Below are 25,371 nucleotides of genomic sequence, written 5' to 3'. Positions count from 1 at the left end.
GCTTTTCAATACAGAGTTAGATGAATTTCAGAGGAGCTATTAGGCCAAAAGAAAGTTCAGTAAAATTTCTCTTGGTACAGTATTGCCAAAAATGTACATAAGCTCTCAGAAAAAAAGCAGAAGAGTAAGAGAGGCTGATGATTTGCACTAGTTTTTCCATAGCCATTACAATAATTGAGGCATCGACCCAGGTAATTTTAAAAAGTATTTACTCTAATATGTATTTAGAAAAAAGAATATGTAAATGAAGAACATCCTACTCAGTGTTGCTGATATAACTGAATGGTGCAAAGACAGGTTTGAAGATTTTGGGTTTATGCCTGCTTGAACTGCCCAGCCTCCTCTTTAAGTTCAGAAGATGTTGTAATGCACTTTGTATTCACAAGGGAAACTGTCCCTGGAACTCAGGATTTGCTTCCCAGAAGTTGTATTTTTTCCTTTTTGCAAAGTCAGGCCAGGGCTCAAAGCCCAAGATTTAATGCTCCATATGTGCAGCATAAAAAACCAGAAAATGATGTCCAGGCAGAAGCTTCTTCTCTACACCTTTTTTTTTTTTTCATATAAAAGTAGATGTTGGAGCTGTCTTTTCTGGTTGCAAGTCAGTGTCTCCATCACAACCTCATTCATATGTCTTCCCTACACATGCAGAAAGATTTCTCTGCTTCAAGCATGGAAGATATTCACAACTCTGCTGATATAGTTCAATTGACTCATCTCTAAATTAGCAACTATGGAAAACTATTTTCTCTTATTGTACCTATTTACAGTACTCCCAAAATGATGTCAGGTTCCAAAATCTCTATTTGTGGACCCTTGAGATCCTACCACTATGTAAGCTGCTGAAGGCCTCCAGAAGAATGTTAGTTTTGCTGCTGTCACAAACTACTGGGCATTAGTAGACACTTCTTCCTTGGCTTCGACTTACCTGAGCTTTCAAATCCATTTATACTTTTCAAATCCAAACCAACCTGGGAAAATCAATTCTACTGTGTGATTACATAAATCATAAAAAAATACCCCTTCCGGATTGTCTTAAATCTGTCCCCTTGTATTACAATCTGACTCCCTCAGCTCTTTGAGGTCAATAGCAATTTTTTATATCCCTTCTTCATGTGAATTATAGTTTTCCATGTTGTTATCTTATGCCCCTCAATCTAATTCTTAGATGAAGAACCTGTTCAATCTTGTCATGTAGAGAAGTCATTCTGCACCTCTGATTATCCTTATTGAGCTTTGATACACTTTTCTTTTCCACTGGCACTTTTTGAAATTGAGATGACCAGAACTTCTGGCAATATTCAGCTACGGATTTAATCCTACCTCATGCATTTCACAACAGCTATTGTCTCATTTAACTTGTGTGAACACTTTAAATTGAAAAGTTGGCATCTGATGACTAACTGTTCCATTAGCAACTCATTTATATCAGCTGTCTGCATGCAGAGGCATTAATATTAACAAGGCAGTGCTGTGGATAGATGTATTACAAGTGGAAATCAAGCGAACTGTTGAATTTGCTGAAGGATCTGTATTAGTGTACAGGTTTTACTTCCAGAGAGAACAAATACAACAAATTCACAGCGCTTAGAAGAGCAGATGTGCACAGCCAGCAGGCCGTGGCATTTGGGTGGAACTGATCAAACTCCAAAACCAATAAATTTCGTGCTAACAGATTTTCAATGGTTTCTCTTAACAAACTGCTAAGCTTCCCACAAAACTATTTGTTTTTGTGTGAAGAAGGATAACTATTTGTATTTGAAGTTTTTGTGTCCAGGAGGATAACAAAAACTTTAAAGACATTAAGAATAAAGTAAAAAACCAAAGTCAATAACACAGTAAAAGAGTATACAGGAAAATCACTGCCTAATCGATTTTCAAATGTGTTCCCAGTGCTTTGGTGAATCAAATATTTAATTTTAGCTGCCAGTAGCATCTATCACTGGACCTCTCTGAGAGACAAAATGGGAGATTTTCCTAATGGCTAATGGGAAGCACTAGAGACATAACAAGAAACGTTATGTAGGCATAGTGTGTAATAACATTGATATATTCCTGACTTAAATGTATAGCAGGGTTTAAGTAGTTTAGAAAAACAAACGGACTGTAAGAATATGATGGTTTATATCTCAGATGTCATCCTGTTTTTCCTCAGGATAATGAGATCAAATTGTGGAGCTCCCATCTTCCAGGATTTGTGGAATTTGCCACGGAGAGACCCAAACCACAGAGTTCAGTGAGGGTTAAGCTGCCTCTGGACCTGCTTACAGTGGAGCTTTCCTTGAGCACCTCTGATAATGTGCCAAGTGCTTCCAGATGAGGTGTGTGATTATTGCATCTTCTTCAGGGTAAACAGCCATGTGCTTGCAGACCTGCCTGAGCCAACGAACCTGGAATAGAAAAGCAAATACCTACATTTTGAAAAGATGGAAGTATAAACAAAGCAGTCGACAAGATAATGGATGAAAAAGCAGAAGGTGAGAGATTCTGGCAGTGGAAAGAGACGGCATCTATTACCCACTCCATCCCCTGCTCCCTTCCATACGTACTTTTACATCATAATATTTCCATGATACACATGCTCAAAAGAAGCAGCATTTCCTTTTTCCTGCTCTTGCCAAATATGTCTACAAATCACTGTTGAAATTAAAATGCTCATTGCATTTTCTGTGTATTTTTAATGTCATTTTATACTGTGATTTGTATGTTTACCATTCTTTAAATGTAAATTCATGATCTTGACTGAGTAAATGTAATGCTGCAGCATGCCACAGACAACTACTTAACAACTCTTCACAGTATGTTATAAAAATAATTACTCTGTGATAAAGATACCCATATCTCTAACTGAAGTAAGATTCTGCTTCTTGTTAAAAATAAAAAATAGCTAGTGGGAAAAAAACCAAAACTACTCTAACTCTCAAGTATAAAATTTAAGTAGAGGACTGAATAGAAAAAAAAAAGAATGTACAAAGCAATGTATAGTTTACTTGCTATGAATAAAGAAATTATTCAAAGTATATTTCTGAGGTTTTATTTTTCAGAAAGTATATTTCTGGAAAAAAAAAAAAAAAACTGCATAGAATTTAATTAATGATGTGAACCAAGGAGCATTTTGCTGTCAGAAACACAGTTTGTCATAAGTTCCTCAATAGTTCCTGCTGTTTTTCACCCTTCCTAATTTCTGGTTTTGGGCAGTTTTTTTTATTTTTGTCCGCCAGATAGAGCACAAAGATCCCAAATTGCAGAGGGACAGCCTGAAAGAAACCAGGAAATTCCTGTGACATAATCCCTCATAGCAACTGATCTCTGTTTTTGAGTTTCAGTATTACTTAGCTATCAGAAGACAGAACAGAAACCATAGACAAAATTTACTGTATCTTCTAGAATTGATATTTCATGGAAATGGTCCTATCCTATTTGCTGGCAGTCATTCTATTAAATGAGGTGTGATCATAAAATTCTTAATAAGTTCTGTGAAAAACAACTTTTTGTGTCATAATTTTTACTGAAGCTTAATGAATTTTTATCTGTTATTTCCTATGTTTTTAGAACACATGAAAAGTCAAACCTTCAAGAGCTAGAAGAAGATAGCATGCCAGTTCCCAAGGATGTATGAAGTATTTAGACATGGAATCAGTGCTTTATACCCAAAGATGTGGCTGTCCAGTGAAACTCTGCCTGGATTGCTGCAGGATATGGAAGGGCTGTTTTCAGTGAGATAGAGGTTTGCCAGACATATCTTAATTTTTACATCTAGATGCTGAAACTGGTGTCAATACTGGTTTCTGCCACACAAATCTGCTGGTCATATTGAGCAAAAAATGTCAATGACACTATTGAAGGGTGGCCTTGACAGGTCACTTGTATGCTGCTAATTTACAGAGTAGCTGAAAGCCTGTCTATACAGTCAGTGAGAGCTGCAATTTGACCATATAAAATAAAATGTTGCCTGAAAAGCTAGTCCTGCAGCATCTCAAATTGGTCCTTCTAATTTAATGTGCACTTGTGGTATTAGTGTTATTTTGCTAAAGTCCCCTCTCAGGAATATGTGAACACATCATGCAAAATCATGTCCTAGAAAGGTTAAAATAATTTTTGAAGAGCAAATGCTGCATGCATGGCCTGCTAAGAAAAGCTAATTATTAAATTCATAATTATGTATTCACAGAAGTATTTAAGTAGCATGAAGGAAAGAAGTAGTAGGGCTGCATGATGAACAAAGGGAGAGAAGGAAAAGGTATTCAAACTATCCTAAATGAGCCAGGGTACCTTTTAAAAGAAAATTTGACCCAAAACAATGGCTTTTTTAATGAAGTGGTCAAATTGAGACTGCACTAATAGATGTAGGAAATACAACCAAGAAGTTTGAGTGCATATGCTTTTAGTGCCTTAATATTCTTTGAAATAAATTTTATTGCATGTAATTAAGTATCTTTTAACAGCAAGATAAAGAAATTGTGACAGATGCAGATGGCAGAAGTTGAAATTCCATTGGCAGTGGACAATAATAAAACAACTTACAAAGCTTTAAATTTGCCACAAAGGTCATGTTGAAATAGTTTGGGGATCATTTAATAATCAGCACATTCATTTTTCAGACCTTTCTGTACTGACAAGGCTGAGGTATAGTGTAGTGTGATATAGTAATTAAAAACAATCTGTATTTAGTTATATAGTGATAAGGAATTTAAAGAGGTGTACTGCTTTTGAATGGCCTGAAAGTGTTGGTTTGTGAGGGAAAGCATTAGGCCAAAAGAGCAAACTTGAGCAAAAATTTCAATTTTTAAGAGGTTTTCTCTTCAGTCTTGTAGCTCAAAGTTTTCCTGAGTCACTGTCTAAAATTTTGCACCAGATTTTCTTTCAAAGACACTGGTCTTCTTCAACATGTCTAGGTGAAACATTTATTTTTTCAAAGAAACAGGCCCACTGTTACAACTAAATTTCAGTACATCTATTTAGAACTTAGTCCTCAAGCTTGTATATTCAAGTGCCACCACCTGAAAAACAATTTTAAGAACATTAGATCAAATTAGGAACTTTAAAATTATATGAAAATGACATTTATTCAAAATATTCGACTCACTGCATTTGTAATTGCTACTTATTTTAATCCTTCAATAGCTTCTTTGTCTTGCATTCCTTTTCCCTTTGGAGCCCTTGCTGATGTTGGAAGTTAATAATTTAAGAAAATCTTTCTAATAATGTCTGTTGAATCGATATTGCAAACTTCATTGCTCTTAATGAGACACTGAGATCTTTTTGTTAAGCACATTCCCTCTCAGGCTGCTAGAGCACAGTCTGTGTGCTCCTCTTGAGGCCAGTAAGAAAGACTTAGTGATGAGCAATTCTTATTTTAATTTCCTGACACAACCTAGTAGAAATTAGACTGTCCCTTTTGAAAGGTACAAACACATCGTTTTTGCTTTTTTGGATTTGTAAATGAGACAATACAGAATTTTAAAAATAATAGTATAGAATATCAAGTGGAATAAAATCAATAATTCAATTTTTAGAATATTATTTAGTTTAAATATACAGAAGGTACTCCTTTCCTTTGAGCAATGTGTGGAAGTAATAATGAGTAGATTTTTTGACTATTAGCTAAAAAGTACAATTTTATCACAGGTTTATAAAATTTTTCAGCTATCATGCTCAAGCTCATTGCATAACCTAAGAAAATGAATGATTACTGCTCAGAAAACAATTACAATGCAATTCCTCACACGTATCACAGTGAATAATTAAGGAAGATCCCAGGGGCACACACAATTACGCGCATAATCCTGCATGCAGGGATGTTATTGATGCATTTTACTGACTTGCATGGACTTTCCTTACTTCTCCCAAGGTTGTAGAACAGAAGTACAAATAGATAATCATCTATTGACACCTCACAAGTGATTTAGACTATTCAAGTTAGGTCTTTATGACCATTTTTTATGCCTTTGGGTATGTTCTCTGACCTCCAACTGCTTCTCCTGCTTACTGCAAACCTCCTGGAGTCCCTGGTCACACCTGCCACTGTGGAATTCTTGCCAGAGAAACATATCTTTGCAGAAGGGAGTTGAAAAATTTCTGCAGGAAATATTTGGATAATTGGTTTTGTGATGCTCATGCTAAGACAGACACAGACTAGACCATTTCTTATGTCCTTGTTTTACTTAAAATATGTACCCTCTCTTTATGGACTTTTCAGCAAATGAGAAAAAGGTGCTTGTATCTCCCAGCCATGAAATATTAGAGCTGTAAAATTTCCCTAGGCCAAGGTAATAGTTGCCTGTTCTTGAAAGAATTACTAGTCTGTTAGATTTTATTTGGACGTTATTGGTTTAACTTAAAATAATGTTCAAATATTACAGCTGAAAAGGTGCTCCAGAAATTTAAGCTAAAGAATATGTAAATCATTCTTTGCAGGAGCTGTTCTGAGGCACTCCAGCAAAGATTCCAGGCAAAAGGGTTTCACATTTGACTCTCTTTGGAAGATCTGTTTTGAAAAATTATGTATTAATGTAAATTGTCAAATTATGCCCCTTGCACACAGAATATAGATCAATATTTAGCTGTATTGGTCAGACATACTAAAGATTTTAGCACTTGTGTAGTGCTGAAGAACTACAATTCATAACCACTCTTGATTCAAAAGGCATTTAAAGCTCTACCTTTCATCTTTCAGGAGTGCTTATGTTCAATATCCGGTAGCATAATGCCATTTTGGTGCTATATTCAAAGAGACTAGATTACCTTAATGCATGTGCTCTTGATTCGTAGCTTTTAAGACTCCATCTCAGTTTGAATTCTGTGCTTTATCATTGCAATTCTAATAAAAGTACAACACTGAGGCTTTAGGAAAATATTCATAAGAAAGATATTCTGAAGAAAGATACCTGTTTACACAAAGCTCCTCACTACTGCAACTGCTACACATGTGGTGAAATAACCAGGGGACCATATGAAAAAGGGATTTTTTTTTTTTTAAATTTTTCCTTATTAGCAAGAAGAAGCAAATCCAACAGTTAGGATGGCAATCTGCACAGCAAATGTATTCTCTGATAAATTTTTGAGATAGAGTTCCTTTTCTTCATTTATACCTTCTAGCCGTTTAAAGGATGACTATAAAAATATCTATTTTAAAACCACCAAGGTTTTAGACATTTTAGATAATGATAGTAATCTCATTCAGCACAAAAAAAAAAAAATTATCCTAAGAGGTATATTTTCCACAAATGCTGTTGGCTTGCTTTAGGAGGCTTTATGGATAGGGATTTGGATTTGGAGCCCTGTGGCAAAGGCTTCTTGCGCTAGGGCGTACGCGGCCCTAAGTCCGGCTAGCAGAAGGGGTGAGAGTGGCCGACGCCCCTACGCATTGGAGGCCAGCCCCCCTTGGCGTCTTGGCCTTGGGCTGGGCTGGATCGCGGAATCGGACTGCTTGCGCTATAAGGGACGAATGAGGAGGCGACCACTTGCTAGGGGAAAACACGTCGGTTTATTGGAGAATCCCACAGTGAAGGGCAACCAACAGATGGTAGAACCCCCAGCAAATGGCAAGGAACAGGGGGAGCGACAGGGTTTTAAAGTGAAGGGGTGGAGAAGGGAGGGAAACCCGGCAAACCAATCCATGAATAGGTAGGGAGGTACAAAACATAACTGACATGAGGATATAGCCACTAAATGTAAAGCAAAGGAGGGGCCCCGGGACACCAGCCAACCACAACCCCCAGGGAGGAGAAGTTTCTAGAAGCTTGGAGGAGTGGGGGTGATTGACTGGGCCCAGGGGGGAGGGAAGACTTACTTATAAGGTAAAGCCTGGGAGGGGAAATTACATAACATAAGAGATTGGCAGTGGAGGGGGAAGGGGTATCCATGGTAACTTAACTGTCAGGTCTACAGCGGCGGGAAAACTGTGTAGGGAGGAACCATTTAACACAGAACAGTGGGGGAGCATACATAAAATAGGGGAGAAAACTGGGGGACTTTAAAAACACATCACAACATCTCCCCGTTTCTTAACAAATAAAAATAAAAGAGGCTGGAATATCCATGAAAATTCAAAGTTCGGGAATCCGCGGCTGGCCCGGCTATTTCTCGCCTCTTTCGAGCTGGAGTTCGTCAGTGTCTAGGTGTTCTTGAGGATGCCCAGTTGACCTCTCCTCATCTGCATCCTCTTCAGCCTCTGGGGTGAGGTCTTCCAGCTCGAAGGGCACTTCCGATGGAATGGTGGCATGGTTCACAGCTGGCGAGATGGCCTTGGCTACCAGTTTCTGGACCAGCCCGCGGATCAACACAATCACAACTGAAATGATAATTAAACTCAACACAACTTTAGCAACCGATTCTAGAATAGAACTGGCCCACCCGCTTAGGCCCCAACCCTTAAAAATGTCCCCCAGCCAGTCAGATGTTTCTTGCGTAACCTGGTGCAACAGGTCTTGAAGTCTTCTGATGGACTGTCTGGCGTCCTCAGCCCGAGAGGACAGGTTCAGACAGCAGAGGCCCTCAAACTCCTCGCAACGGTGGTGGTGGAGCAGCAATAGAAAATCTATTGCTGCTCTATTCTGGAGTGTCGCCTTCCTTGTTATTTCCTCGTCTGTGAGGAGGTCGTAAAGCGCGGCTGATGTAAGATTCGCTTGCTTAGCTACCCAACACTCTAGGCGGCCCAATTCACCTAGAGCCTTCGCTACCGATACCCAAGGCAACAGAATGGTAAAGGCAACGGATTTTGAATGCGACCAATGGGTAATCTCATCATCACAGTCTTCTGTGAGATCTTTCAAATCTCTTTTGGCTCTGCCCAATTCTGCTGTGATGTTTGTTCTCTTCCAATTAACAATTTGGGTGATGTTAGGAGTAAACAGCGTCAGCCGGCCAAAAGTACACGGCCCTCCGACCAGGCCAGAGGGGATGCCTGCCCACGCTCGGTCGCCACAAATTAGAAACACGCCTCTTGGAAGTGAGTAAGGGGTCCGTCCAGTAGTGGTGGGGCCGAGGATTTTTAGAACGGCTCGGCACTACTGCTTGGCTTGATACTCTTCTTTGGACTGACGGACCACCTCACTATCCTTCTCAACTGGGGTAATGCCATAATCGAACTGAAAACAAATGGAGGCGTTGGCAGACCCGAGGAGATGTAATTCGGTGGGCTCAGAGGGTGCAGGATCCAGCCTGACCACTCCGTCTCTCCAGGCATTGGATGAATCAAAATTGGGGAGAATGGTGAGACTCTGGGATAGGATTGGGGAAAAGGCATGTTGGAACGTAACAGGGAACTCGCCTGGAGAGAAAGGGATCCCCACAAGGCAAGACGACATCGGGTCCTCTGCTGCGCCGGTGTCTAGGCATATATTGTCCCGTCCTAACGATTGGGCCAAGGCACGCCAGACGTTGACCTTTGGCTGGGGGATGACCCACGGCTCCGAAGGTGACAACAGGAGTCCGCAGGTCGCCACGAACATCATTAGTAGACAAGGGTTGGTAGCCAGCGATGTTGACACCAGGGCCATTGGGGAGGTGTAACTAAAACGAAAGAGACAAGTAAAAGTATCACAAAATCACAAAAATGGTTCCTCCCCAAATAACCAATCTAAATAGAATGTGCGAGGGGTAATAACTGGAGCCGGGGGCGAATGGGAGGCAACATAACATAAGAAATCCAGGGGTAGAGGTGAGGAAGGAGGGGAGGGCTCCTCAGTCACAGGGGGGAGATCAGGAGAAAAGGACAAAGGATTATTGGACTTCCTTCGCCGCCGCCAACAAGCCTGCCGGACCTGTGGTACCGCCTCCTGCTTTGTCCTCTGCTTCGGGACGAAGGGCCTGACCCATTTAGATGGTACCCACTTGGGGCCTGAGGGAGTGGACACACAAGCATATCCCCTCCCCCAGGTCACCAGGTCGAAAGGGCCCTCCGTCTGCCAGGTCTCCGGATCTTTTACAAGAACCGGGGGCCTGGCTTTCGGCTGCAGCTGCTGGTGACTGCCGAAATGCCGGACCACCGGAGGATTCTGGCTGTCAAAAGAGCAGTTTAAAAAATTAAGTGTATATAAAGCTCTTGCCAGACGGACGTGGGGGGTCTCCACCTTCATCGCCGATTGCTGTCGGGATAGGATCTTCTTGAGGCTCTGGTGGGCCCTTTCCAGCATGGCTTGGCCGTCGGGGAATAGGGGATGCCAGTTTTGTGCACTATTCCCCATTGCTGCAGGAAGCTCCGCAGTTCCTTGGATGTATACGCAGGGCCATTATCTGTTTTTAGGGCCCTAGGGATGCCCAAGACAGCGAATGCCTGAAGCAGATGCTTCTGTACATCCACTGCCTTCTCTCCTGTGTGGGCAGAGGCATAGATAGCCCCGGAGAAAGTGTCCACTGAGACATGGACGTAACACAGTCGACCAAATGATGGGACATGTGTTACATCCATCTGCCACACCTCGCAGCTCGCCAAGCCTCGGGGGTTAGCCCCTGAGGTCACAGTGGGCATTTGATCTTTTTGGCACTGGGGACATGTGGCCACTATCGCCTTAGCCTGGTCCTGCGTAAGATTGAACTGCCGGACCAGGCCAGGCGCATTCTGATGGAAGAGCTGGTGGCTGATCTTAGCCTGGCCGAACACGTCTGGGAGTGGGCCCTGCGTCACGGCAGCCGCGGCCAGGGAATCGGCTCGACGGTTGCCCTCCGCTATGAACCCAGGCAGATCAGTATGCGACCTAACATGCATAACATAAAAGGGATGCTCGCGGTGGGAGACCAATTCCACGAGCTTATTAAGTAATTCAAACAGTCTTTTGTTGGACACTTCTTGGAGAACTGCTTGTTCAGCCCGAGACACTACACCTGTGACATACGCAGAATCTGTTACCAGATTAAAAGGTTCAGGGAATCTCTGAAATGCCCTGACGACTGCGTCTAACTCAGCAATCTGTGGAGAACCCTCCACAATAGCAACATCAGTCTCCCACTGCTGAGTCTGAGGATCCTTCCAAGTCATTACTGACTTGTGGGATGCTCCAGACGCGTCCGTGAAAACTGTCATGGCATCTAGTGGCTCCCTGCTTTGAACCTTTCTCAGAGATAATTTAAACTCCGAATTAAACAATTTGTGGGCCGGCCGATCTACTGCAATGCGCCCAGTGTAGCTATCGAGTGCAAACTGTAGGTATTCATTAGTTTGCAGCAGTTCTTCAAAGGTCCTTAATTTAAGTTGGCCCGATTCCAATTTAATTGGGATATGTATGCATGAAAAGTCACATCCTGCCAACTCCCTGATCCTCGATCTTGCCTTGAGGATCAGTTCGGCTACCAACTCTTGTGGCCTTGTCATTCTTTTGGACCGATGATGACTGAGGAACACCCACTCTATTATTAAGAGGGGGTCACCCAGCCCTTGGTCCCTTACTTCGATGTCCCATTGGTGGATAATGCCATGGAGGTGTGGCAACTTTCCCAGTATTATGAACTTAAAGGGCAGGCCGGGTGATACCGGTGGGCCTGCCTGGCCGAAATGGCCTTTTGGATTTTCTCCAAGGCTACCCGTGCCTCTGGGGTGAGAGCCCTAGGGGAACTAAGCCCCTCTCCCCCTTTCAACAAATTGAAAAGGGGGGCTAGGTCTTCGGTCGAAATGCCCAGCCAGGGTCTCACCCAATTTAAAGACCCACACAGTTGGTGAACATCCGCTAGGGTCTGGACTTTTGTCCTAATAGCCAATTTTTGCGGAACAATGGTCCGCTTGGTAATCTCAAGGCCCAGGTATTTCCAAGGTGGCATCCGCTGAATCTTATCCTGCTGGAGCTCGAACCCTGCAGCAACCAACGCATTGGTTGTCAGGTCAAGCGCATGGGCAAGCAGACTGTGGTCGGGTGCACACACGAGGATGTCATCCATGTAGTGATGAATGATGACAACATCCCCGAGGGCTGTACGTATTGGAGACAGCAGCGAAGCAACGTACCACTGGCAGATCACAGGGCTGTTCTTCATGCCCTGTGGTAGAACCCGCCAATGATAGCGCTTAGCTGGGGACTCACGGTTGATGGACGGAACCGTGAAAGCAAAACGCGGGGCATCGTCAGGGTGGAGAGGAATTTGAAAAAAGCAATCCTTTATATCTATCACTGCCAGATCCCAATTTCGAGGGAGCATTGCTGGGGAAGGCATCCCTGGCTGGAGAGACCCCATATCTACAATTTTATCATTAATTTGGCGAAGGTCGGTCAGGAGCTGCCACTTATCTTTATTGGGCTTCTTGATCACAAAAACTGGAGAATTCCAGGGAGACATTGTCTCCACAATGTTGCCCTTAAGTAGCTGCTCCTGAACGAGCTCGTTGAGCACCTTCAATTTTTGTTTATTAAGTGGCCACTGCAAGACCTGTACTGGTTCATCAGTCAGCCAATCCAGCTTCCAGGTCCGGCGCTCCTCAGTGGCCACTGCCCGAAAAACCTGGGGAGCCTTGGGAAGGTCAATTTTGGCTCCCCACTGGGCTAGAAGGTCTCTCCCCCAGAGAGGCTCTGTGTAGTCTAAAACAAACGGGCGTACAGAAGCCAATTGCCCGTCAGGCCCCGTAATTTGGACAACGCTCCTTGATTGTTTGGCCAATTGAAGCCCTCCAACACCCTGAATCGTGCCGGCAGCGTTTTGCAAGTCCCAATGTGATGGCCACTCCCGAGAGGGAATGATCGTCACATCTGCCCCTGTGTCCAATAGACCCCTCACTATCTTCCGATCCCCGCCCAACGAAAGTTGACAAGTCAGGCGGGGCTTCTGCCTCCCCACTACCTGCGCCCAGGCCACCGTCGGAGGCGATGTCTGCTCCGGAGTCTTCTTCCAATGATCTTTCCCTGGAACCGGAATGGCCTGGGTGATAACTTGTCCTTTGGGGAGAAAGAGCGGGGGTCGGACACAGTACAGCCCTACCGCGAAACGGTCCCGGTCGGTAGTTACCAAACCTGGGACGATGTAAATGTCTCGCGGCGTGTGCTTTGTGTCTCCGACGACGGTCCACCTGCAACGTCCTAATTTCCTCCAGTGACCCGGATGTTGGAGGTCGACAGACACCAGCTGTAAATCACTATTAGGAAAATGTATGTCCCTAGTGAGCTGCAGCCTGTAAGGGGAAGCAGAGGACATGATGTTAAGAGCAGGTGTGGGCTGAATACCACAGGTGTATGTCACGTCAGGTAAAAGGTAAGACAAGTCCGGCAATGCAAACGGCGGCTCTCCTTTATCTCCCTCCTCCCCGCTGGATGTCACTTGTCCCGCCGCACTTCTATCATCGCGCAGGGAGGGGCTGCGCTCTTGGTCTAGTTTTTTTGATTCTTGTTCTCCTCCCTCTCTCGCTTCTTGCGGTATTCAAGATAGTCTAATCTCATCGGGCACTGGGGCATCCAGTGCCCGGTCTTTCTGCAGAGATGGCAAGGGTGGGTGGCCGTTGACCTCCTGCCGGACCCTGGTGTTGGGGGTCCAGCAACAGGGGCAGCTTCCAGCTCAAAGAAGTCCGGCTCGGGGCATTCTACAAAGGCCACTGATGACCTCTTAGGTCGCGATGTCAAGGCGACCTGGCCTACCACGGCCTCTATCATGGCCTCTACCGTGGGCCGGGGACTTCGAGGGAGTGCTTTGATTGCCCTTCGACACTCCGAGTTGGCGTTGCTATATGCCATTCTCTGGAGCATCTTTTCCCTGTCCTCGTCCCCGGTCGCCTGCGCCTCCACATATCTGTAGAGGCGCTCGATAAAGGCCATGTACGGCTCTTGTGCCCCTTGCCGAACCTCATCGTCCTCCCACTGGGAGGTCACCGCGTGCAGCTTGTAAAAAGCCCGCTCAGCTGCCCTGGCAGTCTCCACAAGTTGCGACGGGAACAGAGCTTTTGCTTGAACTGCCCCCTCTGCCCATTGTCCCTCGCCCAACAGATGCTCCTGAGAAACCACCAGCCCATCCGCATCGTGAGATGTTGAAGGACTCTTCCAAAGAGTTGGGAGAGCCTCCAAGATCTCCCTCCTCCATTCTGCCACCCAGACCCGGAACTCCATGGGCCTAGTAAGGCTGGAGAAGAGGGCCCTCAGGTCCGCAGGCACCAAATCTCCCCGCGCAAGGGCATTGCGGAGCATCCCCCGGAAGTACTCTGACTCCCGGGAGTAGTCCTTCTGCGCCTTGCACAGTTCTTTGATCTGGGCCTGTGCAAGTGGCACCCAGTGGGCCTGAGAGCTTCCCTCCCCACTAAGGTGGTAGGTGACCGGAGCGGCTTCCAATAAAGGCGCCTGCTCCGGCTTCCGGTCATCCACCCCCCCCCTCCCGGAACACAAAGCGTGGGAACCGGAAGGGGGAGCGTGGGAACCGGAACTGGAGGAGGTCGAGGCGGGGTCTGGTAGTAAGGCGGGGCGAGGGAGTGGGCACGGCACACCGCACGTCTCCGCCTCCTTGGTGGCGTTCGGAGGCGGAGCAGAGTACAAGGGCGGAGCGGGGGAGGAGTCAACGAGGGGCAGGACTGGGGGAGGAACCGGGGGAGGAGCCGAAGGAGGAGCAGTGGGTGGAGAAATGGGTGGAACTGAGGGCGGGTATGAAGGAGGGACAACCGAAAAAGGGGTTGGATCAAGGGGAAGGAAGGGGTTGGCCTCGGGGAGGAAAGGGTTAGGAGGGGAAGAAGGAGCCCTGGCGGGAACGGCCGCATGGCCACCGCCATCTTGGGCTCCAAGGGAGCCAATTTGAGATTCTTCACTAAACCGTACAACCTTGGGATTCGGAACTGGGGACTTGGGTACAGGGGTAGAGGGAGAGGGAAGAGAAGGAGCCTGGCCAGGGCTCCTCGAAGGGGGAGGCCGAGCAGGTCGAGGGGGAGCAGGGGCGGGATGGACCCCCTGCCTCTGGTCGGCCCTTAAGATCCCCCTCAAGGGCTCCTGCCTGCGGGATGAGGGTAAGGTTTGAGGGGCAAGGGCAACAGAACGAGGGGAACGAGGGGATAAACTAGAACCAGCGGGACTTTTCTGAAGCTCCCCTAACGCACGGAGTGCCGCATGCACTCTGCGCGCCCAATAAGCCACAGTGACCAACTTCGCCTCCCCGGAATTTATGGCCTCGTCTAATTTTGCTATAACAGCTGCCCAATATCGTGGCTGTTTTACAAGTTCCAGGGAGGTTTCGGGGAACTTAGAAAAGACCCATCTAATCAAACATTTCAACGCCTGTTTGGGGGGCTTTTGCCCATTCCCAAGCAACAACCCTTTAACAACATAGTAAGCCTCCTTTTGGGATTTCCCCAAGCCTGCACCCATGGCACCTTTCTAGCGCAGGAATTACTGCCACTAGAAAGGGGGGAAATCCTCTGGTGTTTCAACCACTCGCCCAGTGAATACCGAAAACTAAAACAACGGATCGCCAGCCACCGGCCCCTGCACTCCCCCCACCGCCCCAAATTCTGAGCCGGCCGGAGAAGAAAAGGAGGTTAGGGGATGGGTCCGGGCCCCACGTCTGGGGAAGCCGGCACCCACAGGGAACAGAAAACAAAAAAGGCGTGGGGGTGAGGAAGTACCTCAAGGAAAGAGGGCAGGGGGTAGGTCCCCAAGGCAGGGCATATACCCCTAGGGAGAGGTAAAAAGGCAGGGGGGAAGCCCGGAGAGTCCCCAAGGCAGGGCCCGAACTTACCAACCCGGCGGCGACGAAAAACAAAACTGGGTGGTGGTCTCCGTCCCTGGAGTCCTCCTCGTGCGGTGCTGAGGGCTGGGACTCCAATCCCCGGGGAGCGCTACCCCTAAAACGGGGTCTGCTACTACCCGAGGTAGCGTAGCGGCCAATGGAAGACTGTAATTCCAACTCCGTGGGGTCCGGTCAGTGGTCAACTGTCCAAGCGTCCACTTTCAGGCCCCACGTTGGGCGCCACACTGCGCTAGGGCGTACACGGCCCTAAGTCCGGCTAGCAGAAGGGGTGAGAGTGGCCGACGCCCCTACGCATTGGAGGCCAGCCCCCCTTGGCGTCTTGGCCTTGGGCTGGGCTGGATCGCGGAATCGGACTGCTTGCGCTATAAGGGACGAATGAGGAGGCGACCACTTGCTAGGGGAAAACACGTCGGTTTATTGGAGAATCCCACAGCGGAGGGCAACCAACAGATGGTAGAACCCCCAGCAAATGGCAAGGAACAGGGGGAGCGACAGGGTTTTAAAGTGAAGGGGTGGAGAAGGGAGGGAAACCCGGCAAACCAATCCATGAATAGGTAGGGAGGTACAAAACATAACTGACATGAGGATATAGCCACTAAATGTAAAGCAAAGGAGGGGCCCCGGGACACCAGCCAACCACAACCCCCAGGGAGGAGAAGTTTCTAGAAGCTTGGAGGAGTGGGGGTGATTGACTGGGCCCAGGGGGGAGGGAAGACTTACTTATAAGGTAAAGCCTGGGAGGGGAAATTACATAACATAAGAGATTGGCAGTGGAGGGGGAAGGGGTATCCATGGTAACTTAACTGTCAGGTCTACAGCGGCGGGAAAACTGTGTAGGGAGGAACCATTTAACACAGAACAGAGGGGGAGCATACATAAAATAGGGGAGAAAACTGGGGGACTTTAAAAACACATCACAACAGCTTCTGACATAAAAACTCCAACAAGGGCATCTGTCTTTGTTACTTATAGGCTCTACCATGGTTTTATTGGAGTCACTTGGGGTGCAGGAACTGCTTCTCTTGAATTCTGCTTCTCTGTGGTTAGATGAATTGAGAGAAAGTTAATTTGAGTTAAAGAAGGTATTTACGGTATTGGCCCTTATCCTACCATGATCAACATACACAGAAAAGTCACCATTGAGCATATCCAGACTTGCTGCTGACAAATATTGCCCACAAGTGGGCCCTGAAATCATAGGTTTTGATATATAGCCAAGAACACTGAATTCTCAGCATCATAGGAGCAGTGATTGTAGTGCATATTTAATGATAAAGGATATCCAGAAGCCCTGACTGTGATACAGAGTATTTTTTGCCACTGCTCCTCATTGTGATTGAATTAATGGAGCTTTTCAATGGTTTCACAATGGCTACAAGTGTTATAAGAATCACAAATTTCAAACTAGAGCCCAAAAAATTAAGAAACAACCATACAATAATATATTTTGGTACAGTTGCTGATGACACATTTTTCTGTGGTAAATTACAGAGACATATTTTAATGAAAATCAGGGAAAATCCAGTGGAGATGATTGCCTGCCTTGATGCTAGCTATCTGCTCTTCTGTTTTTTTTTAAAAAGTTTGAAAGACTGTTTTTATCAGTTTCAAGTTTTAAGAAGGACAAATTATTCCTTCTACAAAAGGTTGCTATTGTATCCATTTATTTGTATAGACTAGTTAATTGTAAAGCACAGTCAGAATTCCCTCCAGGGACAATTTCTAGAGAGCCTCCTGGCTGAGGCATCCCTATTCCCTTCTTTCTTGTTTGCCTGTCCACAAATCTTCAGTGTAATTAAGAATAAAAGAAAAAAATGTAAGCCTGCAGCTAAGAAATTTGATTCTAAAAGCTTGACTTTTTAGTTGTTTTGGTTGGTTGGTTGGTTGGTTGGTTGGTTGGCTTTTTTATCCTTAAGTGTTGGAGTTCATAACTCCTTTCAAATGCAGAAACACTTGTCATCACCTAAGGAGAGAGGAAAACTTCACGAGGGTGAGGCATCAAGAGGAGGGAGATAAAAGTTTTAACTGGAAAGTTTATTCTGATAAGTAATTAAAACAATAGGCAGAGATTATGAGTTCACAGAAGAGAAACTTCTGTTCTAAATCAGGTGTCAGGATAAATAATGCCAGGGAGCCTGGCCATGCAGTGCTTGTCAGTGCAATAGCTTGTGCTTCTCTTCTCCTGTTTCCATGGTTACCTCCTTAGTTTCAGCCAAAATCAGTCTATGTGGCTTTATTCACTTTGAGACTTAAACATCCTGTTACCCGCTGTGCTGGCAAAGTGAACATGATGAAAATGTTGGATATCCTGTTTTGGCTTCTGGGTGACAACAGTAGCCATGAACACAGAGTTTGAGAGGAGGTGTGGTCATGGTGGTGTGCTCTTGCCTAACCAAACACTGGCCAAGGCAATTTTTCAGGAGCTAATTTAAGAAATTTAAGAAGACATGGCGGGTCCCCAGGCAGGAGCAAAATACAGATCTTGTCTTAAGTGAGGACATTAGATTAGACAGATAATGAAAAAAAAATGGATTAAGGAATTGGTGTAAACTGTAGAGATTACGAAGTGATAAGAAGCAGTCAGTGTGGAGTTGTCAGAGTAAATAACATCAGAATTACTAAGATCTTCCTTTGGTGGGATAGCTGTCCTAGTGCATGGAAGGGAAAATTTCAGACCCTATAGAAACTGCTCTCAGTGTTTTCAGAGATATAAGGAAAAACAATCTACATGAAATCATCATAAAGGTAGTGCCATTTGAAAACTTTATTAATCAAACAGTGGTCTGAGATTTTTTTTTGTTTTTACATTTCAAATGGGATCCTGAGCAAGACTATAATTGGTATTTTGACTAGTTAATTGCATTCCTGGGTGACCCTGAGTTCATAATTCAGCTTGAGTTTAAGAAAGTGATGAATCACCTGCAACCTGTAGTACTCAGTGGATAAAAGATAAGGTGAAATGCCATGCCTGAGGGAAAATGAATGCTGTTATCCAAAATGTATGATTAAGGAATATGCAGAAATAGTGCATCTGGAGATATCATAGTAGTATATGACCTGAGTATGCATAAGTAATGAAATAGTAATGCCCAAAATTATCGTTCTGGAATGCAGAAGACACCAAGGGAATATCTAAGGCATAAACTGTAGTTATTCTTCTCTGCCAGAAATTATGTAGCCTCAAGCACTGAACTCAGGATAGTTTTAGGCATACAGTTCACTCCTTATTTTAAAGTGATCATTCTTATATTTCCTTGTATTTATATAAATAATGTATAATAAAATTATTGTTGTTATTTTGGATTAAGGAAGCACGAACCTTCAGATTATAATTGTTATTCTAACCAAAATTTTAGAGCTTAATTTTCAAGGGAAGATGCACCTTCCTAGCCTGTGTAGATCAGAAATATATATTTATATTTCAGTTGTTTGTGTGGATTCAGGTTACTTTCAGTAGAATGTTCCTCTAACAGTATGTGTGTGACAGAAAGATTTGGGGAGTCAAACAGTAATTCTCTTCTCTGGCACAGCTTGCCAGAAAGATGCATTTTAAGTGCAGAAAATTTTCTGGTTTGCATTAAATTGGCATATATTCAACTCACGTCTCTCTGTCCAGGGCAGGAGTTGGCTGCTTGCAAAACAAACAGAATGGCTCCTGTAAATCACATTCTTTTAAAGTAATGCTTCTGGAAGATAGATATTACAAGATTAATATGATCTAATGTATCGAAGCCCAGTCTAAATAGGGATCAGCAACAATACCATGCGTAAAACCAATAGAGGCCTTGTCCATAGTTGTCTCTAGGTGTGAAGATTTACATGGGAGCTGCTTTCCAGACAGCAGCACTACAGGAAGAGCCTGGTGACCCATTGTAGCCAGTCTGGTCCCCCTCCCCTTGGGGGACTCAGAACTGAGGATGAGTCTTGGCTGGTGCCCAGAAATCCTGTCTTCCCAGGACTCTGGGTTCTTCATGTTTCATGCTGTACTGGAGGCAATGGATTGCAGACTCTAGTCCTGTCTTAAACCAGATGTGATAGCTCTATAGGTTTCCTACATTGCTTCTTTCCTCTGATGTTGAGAGATTTGACTTTCCTTTCTCTCTTGTTCCTCTAAGGATTGTACTTCACTCCAGTTCATTGCCTTATTAAGCTCTTTATTTTCAGTATCTTTCATGTGCATTGATACAAGACTAAAGGAATGCTATTAGCTAAAAATCATTGTTTATTTTTTTTCTCTAACAACAAAACCCCTCACAAACTAACATACAACTCTCATAAGAAACTGTCTATCTATTTTATCTGCTCAAATAGTATTTTAAAATTCAATTTATATATGAAGAGCAGCATATTTGTAATATGACATTGGTATCCTTTTTAGTAATCCTGTCCTATCCCATCACCATTTCTGTCACTTGCAGACTATCCTGCACAATTTTTCAAATTATGTCACATTATGAAAAGGACAAATCAACTGTAAAAAGCCTAAATTGTGCTGATGGATAATAGTAAAAAAAAATACCCACTTCTCTCAGCTTTTATGTCATGCTGCATCACGGCCCATTAATGCTCTTTCCAACATGGTATCTCTTACACATATCTCAAAGTTTTAGAGTGCCATAATGTCAATCTAGTTATCAAAGTCAGAACAGAAACATGCATATTCTAAAATCTAAGCACAGACCATCACCTTGCATTTTGTCACATCTTGACTGGTTCCTGCACCTGACTTTCCACTGTTAGCTCTAATACATACAGAATTCCAAGTTTTAATCCAAACTCATGGATGCATAGCCTGCCCTACACAGGACTGGACTGGTACTCTCTTTCACCTCTTTAACCCTGTTTTTTCCAAGCATTGATAGCTTGACATTTCTGGCTTAATCAAATGTCACTTTACTGAAACCTCTGACCTAAGCTCACAACTTCTGGGCTCTCCTAAGACTCACATTGGTTTTAACAAGATTGAAACCAATTTTTCACACATAAAAAATCTAGACAGCTCCAGATCTGTAACAAAATACTCATCATAGTCTCATAGTAGCTGCCATTTGTTACAGACCAAAGCATGTCTCACAGGATGCTGTTTTATGGCAACAACGGAGACCTGAGCTAGAATTGAAAAATCTTGCATGTATATTGAAAAATAACTACATCCAACTCACATAATTAATTTTATGGCATTTGAATTGAGCCTAAGGGTAGACATAGCATTTAAGCTCACAGTCATGTATTGTCTGAAAAACCAAAGATTTGAATATTTTATTTTCTGTCAGAGGCACAATCTGTTTGTAGACTTAGAGAAAACTACTTCAGCAGGCAACTGCATCAACAGAGCGATTCAAAGCTGATGTTGTTCAAAACCTTGACTGAAAGCCGCATAATCAGCTTTCCAAAGAGCTCTCTGTCCCAAGGCAGGTCCAACTTCTATTTTGGGAGCAGGGAGTGCAGGCACGTTTTGCAGACTGAGTTAGTTTGCCAAAACACAGTCTGTGTTCTTAGACCGATTTATCTTAAGAACATATTTCTAAATTTTAGGGTTTTTTTTTAACAGCATATGGGCAAGGAGCCCTACTAGAGGGATATAGAAGTCAGGTGTTTCTAGTTGCTACTTTTTCTGTAGTAGATGACTAAAAGTGGAATCAGCAAGGGGCTTACCACTGTCTTCCAGAAATGCAGAGACTTGATGAAGAGATGTCCTTCTCCGGTACCTAAGCTCTGTGCTTGTAATACTGTAGATTCACTGCTATATTAGGAAGTTAAAAAGTCAATATCGTTGTTTCATGAATGGGGCATCTTCAGTGACTCAAGACACAAGCATAGCACACAGCACTGCAGCAAACAGATCACATTCTGACTGAGGAGATTATTTTTTTCCCAGGAACTAAGGATGGAACAATATCTCCCTCCCCCTTCTATTCTCTTCAGCTCTTAGTCTGATTTATCATTTTGTGTTTATTGTAATTTTTTGCCTTCCAGTGTTGCAGTCAGCGTTGGATTAACAGCTGTGTTGTGCTAGTACATGATGCGTCTCAGATATACATTTAGTTTATGTGTAGGTAGGTGGGTTGCAAATTTGTAATGAAGCATATTTTCTCTTGAGGAATGCAGATTATAATACTCAGACATGAGAGATAGTGATTATGGAAAATTACTTTTCTCTCTTTGGATTGTATTTCTGCTTCCTTACAAAAAGTCAAGACACCTTTTTTTCTTATTAAAAACAAAACCAGTGCACAATATTTGCAAGAATGTGGTGCAAAGGGGAAAAGGATTAAAAACAATCACCAAAGAAAAAAAAAAAAAAGAAAAACCCCAAACAACAAAACCTTAACGCTTCTCCCAAAAAAACAAACTCCAAAAAGCCAATCCCACACCCTCTTCTCAGGCTATGCCATTCACAGTCTCCCTTTTGCTTTCAATATTTCTCAGTGAATACTCTCTAGATACCAGGTGCACTGTAAGCAGCAATACCCATGTCCATATCTTTCATCCAGATAGGATAGCAGGTATTACTCCATGGGTGGGAGACAAAATTTCAGAAGCATTCCCTGTTATTTCTTGCACTCAGACTGGCAATGCAGTTGCTCCATAACACTAGCACTGGCTACAGGATAACAACAGTGCTGCCTTTAAGTTGTAGATTTCACCTGTGCAGTGGTCGCATCAGGAGAAAAACTGTCCTAAAAATTCTTGTTGTGTTCCAGATTTGTGTTCCAGATTGTGGAATTTAGAGAGTTAAAAATTTGATATCTTAAAGCATAATTATTGATTATTTCAATAATCAAAGCAAAAGGATTCTTAAAAGTATCAATAGGAAGGAGAATCCAGAGATATGTGTGTCTGTGTTTACCCGGTTAATGTCATATGCAATGGGCAAATATTTACTTTCCATGTTATGAATTCTTTGGGGTCATCTTTTCTACTATTCTTCAGATTCACATGGTATATTACCTTTTTATTATTTTGGTCGGGAATATAAGTAAAGAATGAGAATTTCACCCAAATCTGTTCTACAAAATTTTGCAAATACAGACGCTGGAACCCTAAGCAGAAAAGCAAACTTGGAAATTTTTCATGAAGGAACTCCAGGCCCACATCAGCCTCAAAACTGAAGCCTTCCATTTAGTCTAAACTCAAAACAGTCAAATAACTGCAATTTGTTCTCACATAGACAAGTTTTACATTTCCTAGCTCATTATCTCTAGTAAGAAAGCCTCAGGAGCACAGGAAGGATCAGGTGCTAAGGGATCAACCCACATCTGTGCACAGATCTCAGCCACAACACAGCTTTAGGTAAGCAAGACCTAAAGTAGGTGTCCTGTGTGATTTTTGATAGCTGTCAAATATAACATCCAGAGACCATATTTGCTTTTGGAAATGCCACCAGGAGGCTGCAAAGTTAAGAAAACAAGAGAAGGTCTAAAGAAACGGGTGACTTAGTGTTTCTGAGCTTTCTGTGAGCAACTGGAATTAAATTGGCTGCCTCTAAAGGGACTCTGAACTTATGAAACTCTCTTATTGTTCTGAAATATATATATCTGCTGTGTGACATAAATGCTGTGCAAAGCCTGCACAAGTGCAGCTCTTGACCAAAGGCAGGAAACATACCCTTTGAAAAGTTCCATAGTGAGGTTAAAAACAAAGTTGATTTCTTGGAGTAGGTGTTAGTACTGATTTTATCTCAAGGCTTTGCTCCTTTTGTTCAACCTCCCTGTATTATATTGGTTTGTGTGAAACTCACCCAGAGTTTCTGCTCTACTCTTCATTTTATATGTATCTCTAACAAATGGATTTTCAATTCAGCTTTTTTAAATTATTGGTTATCTGACACAGGGTTAATTGAATCCTCATTTCTGTTCAACTTGCAGAAATGAGGCACTACATGTATTTTTTTCATTACTCTCCCATTGCACTTCTGTGTGCAGTTGGAAAGATGCCATGCTATCCCATCAGGTGTGTGGATGTTGTTTAGCAGCTGGGAAACGGATTAATATTTAGACATGTTGAGTGAAAAATTCAAGTGCTTTGAGTCTGCCACAGACTTAATATCAGCATCATAAACATTTAAAGAAGCAACCATGCTAAAATTGTAATTCTTTCTCCTAGCTTGGTAATAGCTGTGCTTTCTAAAGGTGGGTGCTCTCATCTCAGACCAGCTACTAGGTGTACTCACTGGAGGCACTCCGTAAGATGCATCAAAATGAGCCACAAGATCAGCGGTGAACAGCCAGGCATGCAACCAATTTATATGGAGCAGATTAATAAAATTCTATTTAATGCCATGTAAATGGGCAGCTGGTGAGAAGAGCTGTCTCTAGCAGGGTGTTGAGAACAGTTGTGGGCTATTGCTTCATTAGGCACAGTGCATTTGCAAACTGGTAATTTTCCTGAGCGCTGTGTCAAAATTTCTGTATCACAGCAGAAATTAGAAATAACACCCTTAAATTGAAGTTTTTTAATGCATTGTACTTGATATCAGAATTAGCTAAGTGCATTCAGCAAGGAATTAAGGATTATCTTGAAGGAAATATTCTATTACTGTTACTAGAAATATAGTAATAGAAATATTCTATTCCTATTACCTGTGTTCTATTACTGTGAAGCACATCGGTGTAGAACTGACCTTGAAAATTAATGGTAATTTCACTTATCCCTCTAGAAACAACTTTGCCATGTTGCTAGAAGTGATTTGTGTTTTTTCCTTCATTTCATGAAAATCTGGTCAGTTCTGAGCAGCTCAGCACTGTGCAATTCTTGCCTAACACGTATGTATCATGTTGCACGTCCACTCATTTGCTGAAATGTGACAGGTCTAAGTGCAGTAGAAACATAAACCTTGCCGCACTGGATCAGAGTAACCACTCATTTAATGCAGCTTCACATTGCCAGCCATACCCAGCTACAAACACTTCACTAATTATAAAAGTCCTGGAAGAGGTAATTACAGAAAAGCATTCCCATGCCAGTACTCCAAGTGAGGAGTGGATAAGCTGTATTTCAAAGGGTGTTTTTAGCTGAAATCAGAGTGAAAAGGTGTTGATTTTGGGGTTGAGGATTTTGTCAGAATGTAGCTCTGGACAGCTCTGCAGGGGAGCCTGAGGATGATGTTCAGTTGTGACAGCAGGGGACAAGAAGACTTAGAAACACGTTTTTGGCATTTGAGGTTGCAGGTCCTGTCTATGATGAACCAATACGTGGTAGAGCATAAAACATCTGTGGTTCATTATTCAGTGTTGTAGCTTAGACAAAAAAAAAGGTAAAAAATATGCCTTCACTAGTCAGCTACACAATATTCTGCCCAAATATTGCTATGTAGAAAAATATACTCTTTCAGCAATCTGATCGGAGGCAGGGCATACTGGTCCCTACTTTTTGTGCCAGAACATTTCAGTTTGCATCCACAATGAGACTGTGGATCTGAATGAGGAAATCAGAATGTAAATTTTCCTGCACTGACTATAAATTGGAAAAACTCTCATCATCAACACAGACTCACTTTTTCTCTATGTAAGGCATAAATTGATATTATAAAAGACCTGAACTAAAGAGCTGGCTAAGCCTAGAATCCTGATCAGCTGAAAATGTTAATGTTATGATATGTATTTGTGTGTTGCATTTAAAATACTCTATCAAACAGGTTTTATGTAAAGTCACAAAAGAGTGAAATATCAACATGGAGACCTAGCATGTTTTCATGCCTGAAGCCACAGTAAGACTTGAAATAGAAAGAAATGC

This window comes from Ammospiza caudacuta, chromosome 3 (assembly GCF_027887145.1).
Source record: "Ammospiza caudacuta isolate bAmmCau1 chromosome 3, bAmmCau1.pri, whole genome shotgun sequence".
Taxonomy (NCBI): domain Eukaryota; kingdom Metazoa; phylum Chordata; class Aves; order Passeriformes; family Passerellidae; genus Ammospiza; species Ammospiza caudacuta.
The sequence above is the reverse complement of the archived record's forward strand: the minus strand, read 5'-3'. Positions refer to the sequence as shown.